The sequence below is a fragment of the Miniopterus schreibersii genome (genome assembly GCF_964146895.1).
Source record: "Miniopterus schreibersii genome assembly, chromosome: 10".
Taxonomy (NCBI): domain Eukaryota; kingdom Metazoa; phylum Chordata; class Mammalia; order Chiroptera; family Miniopteridae; genus Miniopterus; species Miniopterus schreibersii.
In genome coordinates, this window is record NC_138110.1 from 47624561 (window position 1) to 47641323 (window position 16763).

The 16763-nt window shown below is 49.7% G+C and overlaps 1 long non-coding RNA gene across 1 annotated transcript; it reads right to left on the reverse strand.

The window, feature by feature from the left end:
* Positions 1-821: 821 nt before the first annotated feature.
* Positions 822-5160, reverse strand: LOC308563365. Its single transcript, XR_013999781.1, has 4 exons — positions 5016-5160; positions 4507-4617; positions 2960-3395; positions 822-2222 (listed from the first exon to the last, which is right to left on the reverse strand). It is a non-coding gene; the product is annotated as an uncharacterized lncRNA (long non-coding RNA).
* Positions 5161-16763: the final 11603 nt, after the last annotated feature.

The following is a 16763-nucleotide window of genomic DNA, read 5'->3' on the forward strand; positions in this document are numbered from 1 at the left end:
TCTCTTCCTTCCTCTATAAAATTAGGATCAAAATGAGGTGGCTTAGGAATTCCATGCCCAGATGGGTTTTCTTGGGACAGTTTGTTGTTGTTTTTTAATACTCACCCGAGGATATGTTTCCATTGCTTTTAGATAGAGTGCAAGCGAGGGAGGGAGAGGAGAAGAGAGAAATAACGAGGTAAGAGAGACACATCAGTTGGTTGCCCCTGCACGTGCCGGCAGGCAGGGATCGAGCCTGCAGCCCAGGTACATGTCCTTGACTGGGACTCGAACCTGAGATCCTTCAGTGCCCGGGGCCAACGCTCTAACCACGGAGCCACACCGGCTAGGGCTCTTGGCACAATTTTTATTTTATTTTTCTGTTTTTGTTCTTTGTTAAAAATTTTTTTTTTCATTGATTTCAGAGACAGGAAGGGAGAGAGAAACATCAATAATGAGAGAGTCATTGATCGGCTGCCTCCTGCACGCCCCATAGTGGGGCTCGAGCCCGAAACCCAGGCATGTGCCCTGACCAGGTATCGAACCACGATCTCCTGGATCATAAGCTGATGCTCAACCGCTGAGCCACGCTGGCAGGGCAGTTCTTCCCATTTTTAAAGTATCACCCTGTTTGCCGGACATAGGTTATTCTTGAAGAACCAAATAATATCTAGGTTCTAGTTCTAGTTCTGTTTTGCTAGCTGCTTGACTTTTGGGGGAGTTACTGAATATCTCTGAGATTCAGTTTCCTCATCTGTAAAATGGGTTTAATGATATTTTCCCCTCTCACCCACAATGTTATAAGGATCAAATAAGAAACTATGTTAAAACAGGCTGAAAATAGTAATACAAACAAAACCAGTAAGGTTTTATTACATGAGGACAGAAATACACGTAGTTCCTGATAGCTGCAAAAAACGAAAAAACATAACAACCAATAATAAAAATATCTAAAGCCAGTCACAAACGTGAGAAGAATAGTTTGTAAAAGCAAACCCTCAAATTAACCCAGGTGGTCGAGCATGAGTCTCCGCCCTGCCACTCTGAGAGCACACTCATCTCTTACGCTCCCAGGGAGACCGGGTTGTTTCTCCTTCCTGGTGCTGGAGCCGGTGACGGCAGGCTTGGCGTCTTAGCAGACAGGACCTGAGCTGAGCCTTCCGTTTGCATGCCTGGCCTGGCCTGCCTGGCCCAGCCTCAGGCACCCTAGTGATCGTCATAACAAGAAAATGACCAGGTAGCCGCTGCCCTTTCAGCAGGGGCCCAAAGTGAGATGCATGTAGCAGATCTGGACCTGCCCCACAGCCTAGAGCCTCACCCAGGTGGCCTGCAGAGCACCCAGGCAGCAGCTGGAGGAGGGGAAAAGAAATGCCTGTCTTTTAAGCCACTGCGTCTTGGGGTGGGTGGTGTGCTGGATCACTCAGCAACAGCAAACACAGCCCCCAGGTGCCAGAGCCAGTGCTTGTCTTAGTTGTCTTGGTTAAAAGTTCCCGTGTCACATGTTGCTTCTCTCTGCAAAGCATCCCTTCCCATTCTTCAGGTGACACAAACGCCCTTCTATGAGGAGGAACAGCTGGTACCCAACTCTACAGTGTTTGGGTGAAGCTGCCAAAAGTAAAATCGCCATGTGGCCCAGGCTGGTCCAAGCAGCATCCGTGGCCTCTGCCACATAAAAAGCCTAAGAGAAAGATGCAGAGGCCAAACCAAGTAGAAACAGGAGAGAGAGTGAAGGTCCAGCTGCATCAGGGCCCTTTTCGCTCTGGCGGCTGCCCCAGGGCTGTGGGTGGCCCTTCTTTCATTCTCTGAGTTGCCCTTTTCAGGCAGGATTTGCTGTAGGAAGAACAGTCATTCTACACAGTTCAAGCAGAAAAAGATTTCACCCAGGGAGTGAGGTGCTCACAGTCACTGGAAGGGCGGGAGTCAGGGCTGCCTGGATGGCTGCAAAACTGCTCCCCCAAATGCCCATTGGGTCTATGGTTTAAATATAGTTGTATTTTCATAACAATAGTAAGATCAACATTATCATGATTACTCTACACACGAAGAAGCCTAGAATTTAGAATTTAATTGCCTGTCTCAAAATCCCACCAGTTGCCAGCCCAGGGCTCCAGACACCTCGACCCATCTCTTCTTGGATCTGAAGAGCTGGTGGATGCTGTTCCAGTAGATCCAAACATATAAGCTGGAAGGGAGCTTGGCACACAGTAGGCACCCATCAGTGCTTGGAAATAAACACCCTTTACCTAAGGAAAAAGGCAGATGTACCAGAAATTCAATATACTATCTTCAAAATAGCTGACCCATTTATTTTCCCATTTCTTCCTGAAAAGAACAAATTAAAACACAATAGATCTGATACAAACACACCTTTTTTTTCTTTTTTTTTATTAGAAGCATTTAAGAAATGCTTCTACATGAAGCTGGGTGATGGATACATGGGGCTTCAGTATCCTAATCTCTAACTGGTGTATGTTTAAAATTTTCTATAATGAAAAGGGGTTTTATTGATTGATTTTTAAACACTCTCTCCTGCCCGGGACACTGTGAATGAAGCAAACCCATCCTCTAACCACAAATCTGATGGCAGCCCTGCCAGGGCCCGGTCATCTGACTGCCCCAAGCTTAGCTTCCAGTCAAGGCCACCACAGGAATACCCAGGTCTTATTACACGCTGAAGCCCAAGGCTTTCTTTGGGTGCCTCTCCTCTGCGGAGCGTTTGCTCTGCCCTCTCCTCTGGCTGACTGAGGTCAGCAGCTGGCCAAAGCGTCTGACTGGCGCATTGTGCTCCCCTGGCAATGGCAGGGCAGAGCTCAGCTTGTTCTAGAAATAGAAAGTGAACCAAGGGTGCACACATCACCCCAAGCTATGACGTGTAAGTCTTTCTTTTTCCTCCTGGTATCCTCACACCACATTTCCCATGTCCCTAGAACAACAGTCAGGAGCATGGCTGGGTGTCCTCAGCTGTCAGGGTGTCACCCACCTGCTGTGGCATTCCTGGGCCGTGTTGCTGCCTGCCAGGCCTGCGCTGGAGGGCAGATGGCCACATAAAAATAGCCGGGAGCCCTTGAGGTGCCACTTCTCCAGCTGTTCTGTTGAGTGGGAGCCAGATGAGAAGGTGGAGAAGTCTTGGCCTCTGTCAGGGCCTTGGAGAGGAGGCCAGCTGCCCAGTGCGTCCCCAGAGTGGGATGAGCATTGGATAAAACTATTCTTCCTGTTTCATCAGTTTCCAATCAGTTCCATTGCAGCTGAAAAGTCCTGTTGGACTGTGCCAGTATCCATACAGCCCAGGGCTCCAGGGTCCTGCTTCTTGTTTAAGAAGTTAGGGTCCGGACAATGGGGATTTACTAATCAGCAAGTACAAAGTTTCAGCTGGGCAAGATGAACAAGTTCTAGAGGTCTGCTGTGGAACATTGAACCTATAGTCAACGATAACATAGTGCACCCTTCGCTAAGAGAATAGATCTCATGTTAAGTGTCCTTACCCCAGTACAATAAAATTTTTAAAAAGAAGGGGCTAGAATCCGAATGTGTGGCCGGGACAAGTTACTTGGCCTCTCTCAGACTTGGTTTCCTCATCTGTGAAAGTGTGAATAATACCCGCCGTGGGAAAGAGGACCATTAAATGAGATGCATGGGAAAGGGCGGCTCCCTTCCTGCAGCACCGCGGACGCTCAGCGCCAGACTGCTGTGTTTCTGCCTGATTAAACGAAGGAGCCACGTAGCCTATATTTGGGAGCTAGTCACAAAGATACTTAAGTAGGGAAGGACAAAAGAATTGGGGGTTGAGCTGTGAGGGTGGGTGGGGAGAGATGTTTTCTGAATCGCTGAGCCAGCTGAGAACCGAGGGAGTGGCAGCCGCAGAATTCCTGATAGCAGCTGAGACAGCTGGGAGCGGGGCTCTCCGCTCCAACAGAGTTCTGCTCTCTAAATAGCCAGAGTTTTACTGTAGAGAAGAAAGAACGAGAACTTTGCATTACTTTGACTTGGCAGTTTGTGATTTGCAGGCGTTTTTTCACCTACATGATCTCCGTGGCTTTCCTAGGAAGCCTGTTAGGCAGAGAGAGTGCCCACCGACCCCAGAGCCTCTGGGCTCGTCAAAGGGGAGGCAGGCCTGGCCCGGCTCCCAGCCCTCCCGCCACGCCCCGCCGCCCTGCACTGGAACTTTCAGGGCCAAGACCACAACTAGATACAAAACTATTCCCACCTAGCCCAGCGGGGAGCTAGAGGAAAGGCATTCGGGCAGATAGCTGGTTAATCATCATGTGTTGTGAACCATTCTGACTATATTTTTAAAATGCCATCTGAATTATACTTTACTCGAGAAAACCCTGGTTTAGGGAGGCATTATAACATTTTCCTTTGTTTCCCATCATAATATGCTGGGTCCTCCTTTCAGAGAGGACAGTTCTGCCCTGCAAATTCCCTGCCATTCTGTTTTCTTCATTTGCAGTCACTCACTGGGTGCAGCTGCGTAGTATGTAATGTGCTGAGTATTGTGGGCAACGTACAGGAAGTCTAGTCACTCACGTTAGATATTTATAATCTCATCCAGGAGGTAAGATTCCTCAATGTGGCACACCTGGGCAATCGGATCATGGGCGGGCTTAGTGAGGGCACGATCATGTGGTGGGTGCAGACCTGCAGGGCAGACAATAAGCTCGATTTTGACGCCTGTATGGTGATGTCATGTCCAACTGGAGTCTGGGACCAGAAAATTTCTCTGTTACACACACACACACACAACTACCTTTCAGATCACTTAAATCAACTTCTGCTTTGCTTAATGTGGCCTTAATATTTTTATAACCCAATGGGCTCAAAGATACAAGGTTGTCTTCCACAACTCTAGGCCTCAGAGGCACAGCACTCACTGCGGTACACACACTGAGCCAAAGGTGTCGAGTGCTGCTCTGAGCGAGACACCAGAAAGGACTCTACGTGCTCAATGCATAACCTGCCCAACAACCCTGCAGGGCTGGTGTTCTATCCCCATTTCCCCTTGCGGCAGTGCTGAAATTTGAGACACGCTGTCTGACCTGAGCTCCATGAGGCACTAATCCAGCTGCGTCTGCTAGTGAGTTATGTGCTCGAACATCCCAAGGAGAGGACACTGCTGAGATCACACAGACTGGGCAGAGAACACTTGGCAAACGAGACTGCCAGGGCTGGTCCCCTGGACGAAGGGTGCAGGTGAAGTGGCCCTGTGGGCATAGAGCAGTATTAGTGAGTTTCTATCTCAACAGGGCAGTGCCACGGGCAGACCCTGGGGCAGAGCTGGTGGGAGGGCCTGTTCCTTCCTCAGTGATCGGCAGGGTCTTCCGGGGCCACCTCCACCTCTCTAATCCCCTCTCCTCTAATCACGCCCCCTGCCAGCTGCCCTGAAAAAGGAGGGACAAAGGCTTTGTCTCTTTCTCAAAGAATTCCAGGCTGGGGAGAGGAGGGGAGGAGGCATGGGGGCGGGAGGATCGCCTTCCTCGCTGAGTGGATCTCATCCTCCAGCTGCCCGGAGCTCTCTCCCGCACCGACACTCTCTCTGTTCCCTTTCTGCAAAGGGCACTGACAACATCTATCGAAATGCTTTTGCTCATACCGTTTGGCCCAGTATTTCCTCTTCTAGGAACCCATCTTCAGTTCTAAATTCAAATACTATTTTATGCACAAAGATGTTTACTGAAGCATGATTAGGAGTAGTGGGAAGCCCTACCGGTTTGGCTCAGTCAGAGCCCGGCCTTGCAGACTGAAGGCCTGGGTTTGATTCTGGTGGGGGGGACGTGCCTCAGTTGCAGGCAGCCAGTCAATGTGACTCTCACATCAGTGTTTCTCTCTCCCTCCAGCTCTCTCTGAAAAGCAATGGAAAAAATATCCTCAGGCAAGGATAAAAAAACAAAAAATCATTTTTAAAATAATAATAGTGGGAAACGGGAAGCAACCCAAATGGACAAACATATTAGGATATGCTAGAGCACGTTGGGCAGCCATTAAAAATGCTTTTCATGAAGCATCGTACTAGCACGAAGTTACGTTTACAAAGTTCAGCATTTTAAAGCAGACATGCAATATGAACCTAATTAAATTTAAGAAAACTAGCTGGAGAATAAAAGATTGACAGGAAATGTGTCAAATGTTCATTAATTAATTAATGGTGTTTGGGGGGAGGGAGGTGGTAGTTAACCTTTGTGAAGCTTGTTTGTTATTCCCCCACCCCTTTTTAAAAATTGTGGTTAAAAAGTACATAACATGAAAAGTCCCATCTGAACCATTTTTAAGTGTACAATTCAGTAGCATTAGTATATTCGCACTGTTGTGCAACAGATCTCCAGAACTTTTTATCTTGCAAAACTTATCTATTACTTCCTAATGGAAAAATAATATAAAGACTATTTTTTAAAATATAAACTGCTAAAGGCTAGTCCTGAAAGTCGCCCTGTTTCAGCTGGTTTTAAAAATCCCAAGCTGAAGGCGCCTCTCCTTATTTCCCTTTCCCTCCGCCCCAAGTCACCTGGTGGGGCTAGTCCAGAGCCTGCTCTCTGGGCGGCCCCCTCACGTGGCCTCTGCCCCGGCCCATCCCAGTGGGTCTCCCCACTCCTCCACAGGTCCTGGGCTGATTGCCGCTGCCTTGGCCCCCAGTCCCACACACCCTGTTGTGTGTGCTCAAGATAAGGGGCCAGGGGGAGGGGAGGGGGAGGGGGAAGGTCCCAGGAGCGTGGCTGGGGGCTGCTGGGGAAGCTCTGGACCTTTGGGCGGAGAGTCCTCACATCTGGTCTGCTCAGCCCTCTCACGTTGCAGCAGAAGAAACAGGCTCAGAGGTCACCCAGCTTGCAAAGGGTTCATCAGGGACTAGACCCCAGGGTGCTGTCACCTCATTCAGCACCTCCAGAACATGCTGAAGACTCTTGTACAGGGCTCGGTACTGTATTAGAAAAAAACGGTCGGTGTTAGAGTTGATTCCGTGACGGGGAAAATAAATGAAGAGTTAGGTTGGGCTGGGAAAGGCCATTTGCTTACAGCTATGCAGGAGGCATGCTGCTCATTTTTGTCTTTTGCTGTCAACACAGTAACAATTCTGTTATGATCAGGCAGGTGTCATCATATTTGCTATGAATTTGATTTACTACACTCAGCTCTACGCATGTGATATGGAGAAAATCCTGAGATGTCTTAAATTAAATTATAGCAAGCCAGAGAGTGGAAGGAAGAGACAAAAAGGGGAATGGGGGAGGGACAAGTTTCCTCTACCCTCAAGGTTTTTCTGTCTGGTCTAATAATCACATAGCCATGAGACAGATTAGCAAGAGAAAATAACCAGATTTAACACATACATACATAGAGGAATCCTGTATACATGAGAGAGCCTGAGATCCACGTGCGGGAGAGGTTCAGAGATCGAAAGGGGGACTGAGGTATATAAGACACACTGAGCGAGGGACGAGGTAAGGCCCCTTGGGGGCTTCGAAGGGTCATTGCAGTGAGAGCACATTTACAGAAATTAGTAGCTTACCCTGCCACCTAGATAGGTAAGAAGTCATTTCTGCTGATAACTGTTATCATGAGCCAGGCCTCTAATTTAAAGTCTTCTATTTGTTGTTGTTGTTAACCCTCACCTGAGGATATTTTTCCATTGATTTTTAGAGAGTGTGGAAGGGGAGGGGAGAGAGAGAGAGAGAAACATCCATGTGAGAGAGACACATTGGTTGGTTGCCTCCTGCATGCACCCCGACAGGGCCGGGAAGTGAACCTGCAACCCAGGTATGTGCCCTTGACTGGGAATCGAACCCAAGACCCTCAATTCACAGGCAAACACTAACCACTGAGCCACACCACCCAGGGCAAACTCTTAGTCAAGGGAGGAGCAGAAGTTCCTTTTCAGCCCACAGGGTCTCAGTTGCCCCTAGCTCAAAATCTTTTTTTTTTTTTTCTATAGAGAATACTTTTTAATGATTTCAGAAAGAGGAAGGGAGAGAGAGAAAGAGAGAGAGAGAAACATCAATGATGAGAGAGTCATTGATCGGCTGCCTCCAGCACGGCCCCCCACTGGGGATCCAGCCCACAACCCCGGGCATGTGCCCTGACTGAGAATCAAACCATGATCTCCTGGATCACAGGTCGATGCTCAACCGCTGAGCCACACCAGCTAGGCTAGAGAATACTTTTTATTGTACAAATATCACATACACAACAATTTAATGTGTGAACATTTACAGGCATGGAGTTCAGTTCCAAATCTCCATGCACCACGCCCTCCTGTTTGGGATCAGCCCAACAGGAATGAGGCACAAAGTTACTGCTTTGTGAACAGAGTCCAGCTCAAAATCTTCCTACCGCTGAGGCGCATCTTGGGGGTGGCTCATTCTACAGGAGTCAATCAGTTAACGACTGAAGAACAAAACCAACGAAAGACTGCTCACGCTCCTTAGTGTGTGTTGGAATTATTAAGTGAACTTTTCCCAGGTGGCTGTTTCTGAGATTATCTAAAAATGGAGAATATCTAGGTGCCCTCAGACCCCTGGAGCCTCTGCTTCTTGTTTAGACTGGCGCAGGCTGTGGCGGCCTGTCCCAGAACGAGCCCCTTCACCCTCCCCCACCCCCTTTGTCTACAGCTCATGCAAATCCTTTCAGAGCAGCTTACATCTTTCTCTCCCCTACTTGGTGTATAAAAATGCTTGCAAAGCCCCAAGGGGACAGACAGGTCCCACGAGCCATGCTGCTGGTGGTGGTTTAGGCTCCGCGTCCCAGGATGGGTCGTCTTTTTTGCCAGCAATGGCCTAATAAACCCTTCCTTTTAAAGAATTTCAGTAGTGGAAGCTAAAATTTTCGTTTAACACGCGAATGTCCCTTCTTCATTGTGTACTTCCCGCACACATGCTCACTACTTTCTGAGAAACAGAGGAAACAGGACAATCAGGCCGCGTTTTAGATCAGCTGGTTTTGTTTAAGTTAGAACAGGTGTTGATCAGTCACAGGATGTGAGAGCTGCTAGGGAATTTAAAAATCATCTTCTTACCCACAGGCTAACGAGGAAACGGATTTTATCTAAACCTAGAACTTCCAGGATGCAGGGTTAAGAGTCACAGTTAACTTTCCGATTCATTTCCCGTGTAGAACAAAACAGGCTGCAGGCAGCCACACTCCACGTGGCCGTCCTCTGGCAGGCACCCGGAGGTTAGCAGATCCCTGACAACAGAAATACTTTCTAATCACACATCCCAGGGCTGTGTATAAAACAGGAGCTTTATTTTCTTCCCAGCCCTTCACACAAGCGCCCCGGGGGCAGCAGGAGTAGGTGTGCCCATCACCTTAGCGCACCACTGTCCCAATGAACCCAAACGCGGAAACTCAGAGGGGTGGGCGGGGGGCCGCAGCTGGGGCTGGGCCCCGCGTCCGCGGTTCTTTGGCCCTTCGGCTATTCATCTGCCTGCAGTCGGGCAGTGCAGCAGCTTCGTCTCCCAACCCGGGTGGCGCCTGGCAGGCCAGATGCTCGGTTACCAATGGTGGGGCTGAATTAGATCCAAAGGCTGGGCCCCAACTGCCCAGCAAACATCACGGGGGCGCTTCAGAGCTCAAGAGAGAACAGGGGTTCACAACCCCCCTCTCCACACCTGGGCTCATAGTGGGCCCGAGAGACTGGGCTCTGTCTCCAGAGACCTCCCGCCTCTGGAAGCCCTTCCCCAAGGAAGTCCCCCTCCCCCCTGGGAGCCACTGTCTCTGGGCCGCGGGGCACTGCGCTCACCCGCCCTTTCTCGCCTGCGGTAAGGGAGAGGCCCGTCGCCGACACCGTGCTTTGGCAGCGGCCTCTTACCTACAGAACCTGGAGGCTCTGGCCAGGCTCCTGTGTCCTCTGCTCACCGAGCTAAACCACTGGGAGTTCTTTCCCACCACCATCATTTGATTTCAGAAGTTTTCCAACCCGTAGGAAAGTGGAAAGAATAACAAAACGAACACCTCTGCTCTTCATCTAGAGCCACCTATTGTTGACATTTTGCCCACTTGTGCTTCCTCTTTGTATCCTCCCCACACACACCCTTTTTTACGAAGCGTTTGAAAGCAGGCTGCACATACTGACACTCCAGTGTGCATCTCCTACGTGACCGCAATGTCATTATCTCAACTTAAAAAATCAATCAGGGCCCTAGCTGGGTTGGCTCAGTGGCTGGAGCATCAGCCCTCAGACTGAAGAGTCCTGGGTTGGATTCTGGCCAAGGGCACATACTTTGGCTCTATCCCCGGCCCCGGTCGGGGCTCGTGCAGGAGGCAACCAATCAATGTATCTCTCTCTCATCGATGTTTCTCTCTCTCTCTCTCCCCCCCCCCCTTCCACTCTCTCTGAAAAGCAATGGAAAAAAATATCCTCAGGTGAGAATTTAAAAAATCAATTAGATATCATTTAATTTCTCCAATTGTCCTCAAAATGCCTGTTAGAGAATTTTTTTAAAAACCGGGATCCAATCAGGGTTCATGTATGTATTGGGTAGTTTGTCTTGCCTATATGTCTTTTTTTAAATCCTGAACAATCTTAGTGGGTTTATTTTGAACTCTGTGAGTTTTCCGGATCTTCTGTAATTAGATTTGCATAGAAATATCAAAACAAGTGGTAGCGGGAAACATGGAGAAAGGCACTGCCTGCCTGCACCTCAGATGGCTTGGCAGCCGCCTCCCCGTCAGAGCAGAGAGAAGCCCCGAGAGGGGCTTCTGGTCCTGGCACTGTCCCTGCCGCTCCCACAGCAGGCTGCAGCCTCTGAGTCACCTCTGCCAGTTTATGGAAGGGAGGCTGTGCATCTTAAAGTAAAACCGGAGGTGACTCCCGCCCTTTTTAAAAAATGGGAGTAACTAAAACCTTCATGACCTGTGGGCCTGTAGGGGCACCCTCCGTAAAGCAGAGGGGACATTTTTGCCAGCCAGGTGCTTCTCGCCCCAGACTGGGAAGGCCAAGGGCAGCCAGAGAGGGTGGCTTTCTGGGGATCTGGAAGTAAAGGAAGTAAAGCAGGGCGCCCCCAGCCTGAACACACCCTCTTTCCTCTCCCTCAAAACCCAAATGGGTAGGTTTTATGGCCTGTATGTGATGCTCAAATAAAGCTGTCAGAAATCAACTTCGGAGGTTGTGATGGCACTTAAAGAATGGGATAGACTCAGAGAAAATATCGGAGTATGAACAGAGCTCATAGTAGGGGTGAGATTATTTTGTGAAGCTTTTATTCCAGTTTAGTGTGTGTACGTATGCACCGAATCACAAACATGTTTGTTACAGTGAGTCAAGTAAAAAAAAAGTTTGAAAGCCATCGATGAAGGCGGATTTTCTTGGAAGAGCGCTTTCTCTTCAGTTCTTTCCCTTTCTTCTCTTTTTCTAAACCTCCTGCATCTAGTCATGCTCTCCACCCTCCCAGGTCTTCCAACCCCAGCCCCATTAAGTTAAAGAAATTTTCTTTTCATTTATTCTCAGAACAAGCTGTGTATTCTGGCATGATTATTTGACCAAAGAGAAGGATCCCCTTCTCCATCAGTTCTCTGACAAAAGAGGTCGGGACACCCTGGCACTGCGGCAGAAGGACAGTTTAGAACCAGGGAGGTTGTTGGGAGCTATTCAATAACCATGTTACTACTTGTAATGTTGGCTCTCAGTTCTTGAGTTTGGCAAAAAAAGAATTTAGAGCCGTGAACTCTAGTGCAAAAGGAAGTTTAGCATGCAAAGTGAAAGTACACTCAAAGAGAAGATTCGAGCAGGCCGCTTAGAGAGCTGCCTTGGCCTTTTAGAAAGAAAGTCACAGAGGCAGAAGAAGTGAGCCAGCTGGGCTGTGTGGACTCAGGCAACAAGTTACAGAGGCAAAAGAAGGACCCTTAGAGACAGGGGGTTAGCCTGGTATGAGCTACCACTGCCTGCTGCTACCCTGGTGGCCAGTCTCTTAGGTACCCTTAGAGCTTAGGAGAAAGAAAGCAAAGATACAGGCCTGAAGAAAAGAGGTATGGGCATGTTCTAGAGAATGAGCACGCACTGGGTCCTTTGTCTTAAGGGTTTTTGTCTGTTTTCTTCTAAAGGCAAGAATTTTATGGGAGGTCTCAGAGGAGGATCTCAATAGAATATGCATCAGCTTTTCGGGTGTGTCCTTCAATATACTGATTCATCAAAATGAGCATATTGGATCAGGGTTGTGGTCTCTACTGATTCGTCAGTACTAGGTCATTGCATCTGGTCCTGACATCAGCCATGGTTTCATTTTTCTGGTTTTGCTGCTTTTCTGGGCCTGGAGCTGAAACACAACTGAGGCTAGTTTGTTATTTAAACAAAACTCTGTCTCTGTGTTCAACAGACCAGAGGCTTTGTCCCTAAGATTATTTGATGATGATTAGAACATCATTGTCCTGAGGGCTTAATGCTTAAGGGAGTGGTCATGCAAGGAAGAAGGAGGCAGGTGAGTCAGGGTGCTGGATAAGGCCAGTTGGAATCAGCTACCTGCCTCAGTTTCTCCAATCCATTTTCCAAGGAATTTTCCTGGCTTCTTACTATCTTTCCTCAGCTGCAGTACCCCTTTGCCCACTGAGAAGGCTGGTCCTGCCCAGATGCTCAGCTCAGCCTCACCTGGGGGAAGGGCTGTGTGCCAGAGCACGGTGTCTCCAGACAGACCTGGCAGCTGCTAGGATGGGAGTGCCTGAGTTGTAACCTTTTAATTCTATTTAAAAATATACTTCTATACACACACACATCATCATCATCATCGTGGATTTTCTGATGCTAGATTACATAAATTAATTGTAACCTTTCAATTCTGCTTTAAAATATACTTCTGTGTTTTAAAATGTACTTCTGTTGGTAATTACTTTGAGTTATCGTGACAGTAACTCAAAGTAATTACCAACACCCTCCCTGAATAAGAATGTTCCTGCAATGAGTGGGGCCCCCTCTTGCCTCCTGTAGTAAAGTCCTAACCTTTTTCATGGTCCCTACCATCCACCCTACTGTCATAGTCCCCTTCCTAAAATTCATTCCACGATTTTCCTAGTTTCTCTCTTGGATGAAATCCTTCATCTGTTCATGTATGTTGTCCACCTATTTCACTAGATCTTTAATATATTAATCATAGTTATTTTAAAGCCCTTATCTAATAGTTCCAACATCTGGGCCATGCCTGGGTCTGGTTCTACTGATTGTTTTATCTCTTTAAAATAGGCTGGGGGGTTTTTTCCTTGACTTTTTGTATAATTTTTGTAGATAAGGACAGTAGAGACTGAGGGAAATGATATTTGTGCCTGAATGGGCATGCCTCTTCTCTTGTCAGGACATGCGTGTAAGAGTTTGTTAATCTAGTCAGTGGTTGAACGACGTTTGGGTTTTATTGTTGCTATAGTTACCCTCAGGGTACCGCAGCTTCAAATCCCTCCAGAAGGGATTTTTAAAAGAGCTTTATTGAGATATAAGTCACCTAACACAATTCACTCATTTGAAGAGTTCCATTCACAGGTTTTTAGTACATCCACAGAGCTGGGTGTCCACCCTCACAACCCATTTTACCACGTTTTCACCACCCGGAGGAGGCCCACTCCTCTCAGCCGCCGCCCCCACTCATCCTCCGCAGGTCCGACCACGGCTACTGCACTTTCTGTGCTTCACATAAACGGGATCATTGGCTAGGTGATCTTTTTGTCTAGCTCCTTCCACTGAGCACACTGTTTGCAGGGTCCATCCACACCATAGCATGAATCCGCACTTCGTTCCTTTCGATTGCCGAACACTATCTCATTGTGTGACTACCTGCCAGAGGGTTTTCTCAGCGTTGCTCCTTCCCCAGCTTTCATGGCTCCGCATGGCTGTGCCACGGAGAGAGTGTCTCTCCATGCCTTCGCTTGTTTGGTGCTAGCCTTGTGGTGGGCCTGGGAGACATTCCCCATTCTCTTGGTCAGTCTCATGAGCCTGGGCCTCCTGGATAGCTCATGGCAGCTTCACAGAACCCCACCCCTCCTTCCCCAAACAGGCACACTCTGTCTGGACCTGTGGGGGGTCTGCCCCTCCCCCCATGGCCTAAGGTCTTCACTTCATGCAAGAAGGATCTGGGGAAGTGGGTGGCACCTGATGGAGACCCCAGAAAAGAGCTGCAGGTCATGTCTGGGGCTTCCATTGACTCTGGACTGTCACATTCGCCCACATAAGTTATTAACAGAACTTGCTAGCGTTTTAGCTACTGGACTCTTAAGACTTTTATAAAGCTGCCTCTCCCCTATACTTGGTCAGAAGTGGAGCAGTCGGTATCTTCTCCCTCTGGGAAGGACCTGCCCCTTTGTAATTCAGTCAGGAGCTTTGTGCCCACCGGGTCCTATGCCTGCTGCTGTCACTCCATCTGAGACTCTGGCAGGCTCTGGCTCAGCCACAGAGGCAAGGGAAATTCAGGGTATACAGTAGCCACTTAATAAATGTACGCTTCATAAGGAGAATAAACAAACTCATGGTTCTTAAACAAGGAAGCACATCGAAACCCCCTGAGAGCTTCCTCCAAGTGCACACTTCTGAGGCCCCCACACCCACCCATGGAATTGGAAGCTCCCCTTGGTGCGGTTGGGGCTTTAGTTCCCAGATGATTTTGATGTTAAGACCCCCCCTGGAATAAATGATTGACATGGAGAAAAATTAGGTGATGCCTCAAAGAGCAATAATCAGAGCACAATGTCCCATGTGGCTGCCGTGACCCACATTCCTGTCACATTATATTCACGATCCTGGTCATATATGAAATTAAAAATGCTCATAATTCTCAGCCCAGAATTGGAGGGTTAATCGACAATTTTGACTTGATGTCCAGAGCTAAAGACTCTCTGAGGACCCATAGGCCCTCCACTCCCCAGGCTCCCTGCACCAGTAGACGGATGAAGGGAGCATGTGCTTGGAGGGAATTTATTACATTGTGTGACGACAGTCTAAATAAGGGCGGCGGGGTCATCTCAGGCTCAGTCTGACACCGTAGCATGGGCGAGGCTCTGGCCTCACCTGCTTCCCTGGGAGTGTCCTGTGTGTAGAGATGTGGGGACCTACAAGAAGGCAGAAAAGCAGCACTGAGGGGGAGTAGAAGGGGACAGGTGCAGGGATCCAAAGCTTAAAGAATACCTAAATTTGGAAACTTTTGAAAAACTCCAAAAAAAATTTTTTTAGAAGTTCTTTCCAACCATACACATGCTCATTAGGATTTCCCCAAAGTTTCTGCGTATCTAAAAAGAAACTGCTGGTGCAAATTACAGAATGCTCAACCTGGTTGGGGATGCAGGCTGTTTCCATGAAGGCTTCACAGGGGGAAACACATGCAAGCATCTTTGGTGGTGCACATTCTAACTACAGGTGCCACAGGAGCGTCCCTTAGGAAAACCCTTTCACTTCACAAATGAGCAAGCTGAAGCCCAGAGAATCTGCGTCACTTAACACAGAGCTCATTGAAAACAGATGGGAATGGAAGTCCAAGTCACCCTGACTCACCATCCAATAGTCATTCCTTTCTACCACAAGAGACCTCCCAGAAGAGGGACTATAGGTCCCTAAGGACCAAATTCATTGCCAGAAATAACCTTGATTTACACCTGTCTTACATTAAGTATTTGCCACAGGAGCACCAAAGTGAATGAGCCTTGCCAGCTGGAGTTGCCCACAGGAGTGGACTCGAGAGAGTTCTAGGTGACTGAGCGGTGGAACACGCCTGGGAGAGGCCTGGCGGCAGCAGGGCCAGGTGGGGAAGGGCAACTGAGCATGGAGGGTGGGGGGCCCAGAACCTAGAGGGCCCTGATGCAAACCACTAAGAATGAAGATGCTGTCTGTCTGGTGGAATGCTTGCCCGGCTGGAGTTCAAAGAGAGGTCAGGGCTGCATCATGTTATATAAAAAAATAAGGAGCCACGCTTTGCAAAGCAGAATTGTCTCCAAGTCTCCAGGGAGAGCTTTGTTCATTCCGCAGGGGATCCCCGTCTTTCCGTGGCCCCCTGAGAAGAAAGACAAGCTGTGTAGGATTCAACTGTCCTCACTCTTCCTTCAGCATTGCGCTTGCCGAACAACACTACACGCGCCCCTCCCTGCCACAGCAAGAGGCAGCCCCTGGGCCTGGGGCTCGAGCCCAGGCCTCTGAGCCCCGCTGGGCCAACGCGCCGCACGGACGGCAGTGCAGCGGGTGCTCATGTTCAGATCCAGCCACGAATCCACTGTAACTAGCCCCTCTGCAAACGGTTCAGAGTCGTCAGAAGGGAATGGTACCTGTGTCTAGACGGCAAGGCTCCAGGAGGGCAACAAAGTAGCAACGCGGCCGGCGGTGCCGTCGGGGCGGGGTCAGAGTCACGGTGAAAAGCTCCCCTTTCGCGCGCCAAAGCCCCTCGGCCCACGGGTTTGCGCCCGCGGCGCGTGCGGGGGCCGTGGGCGCCCTTCCAGGCCCGCGCGGCCCGGAGCCCGTCCAGGGCGGCCGGCGGGACCCCGCCTGCCCACGTCGGCTCGGCGGGAACTCGGACACCACGGCCTCGCGGTCCCCGAGCGCCAGGGGTCTCCAGGCTCCGTCCCGGGCGGGCGAGCCACTGAGGCTGCGAAATGGGGAGGGGCGCCTTCGTCCGCGCCTTCTGCCTCCCCATTAACGACCCGCTCCGAGCCGTGGGCGCTCGAGGGGCCGCCCGTTTCCCGGCCTAGCTCCCCCCGCAAGGGGCCCCTCAGCTGTCGCCTGTCAGGTCCCCTTTCTAGGACCGAGCAGGGTCGGGGCGGCCCCGGGAGGACGGCCCGGGGTCGCAGAGCCGAGGGGGGGCGCTGGCGCGGGGGCTGGGGGCCGGGCGTGGGCGCGGGCGAGC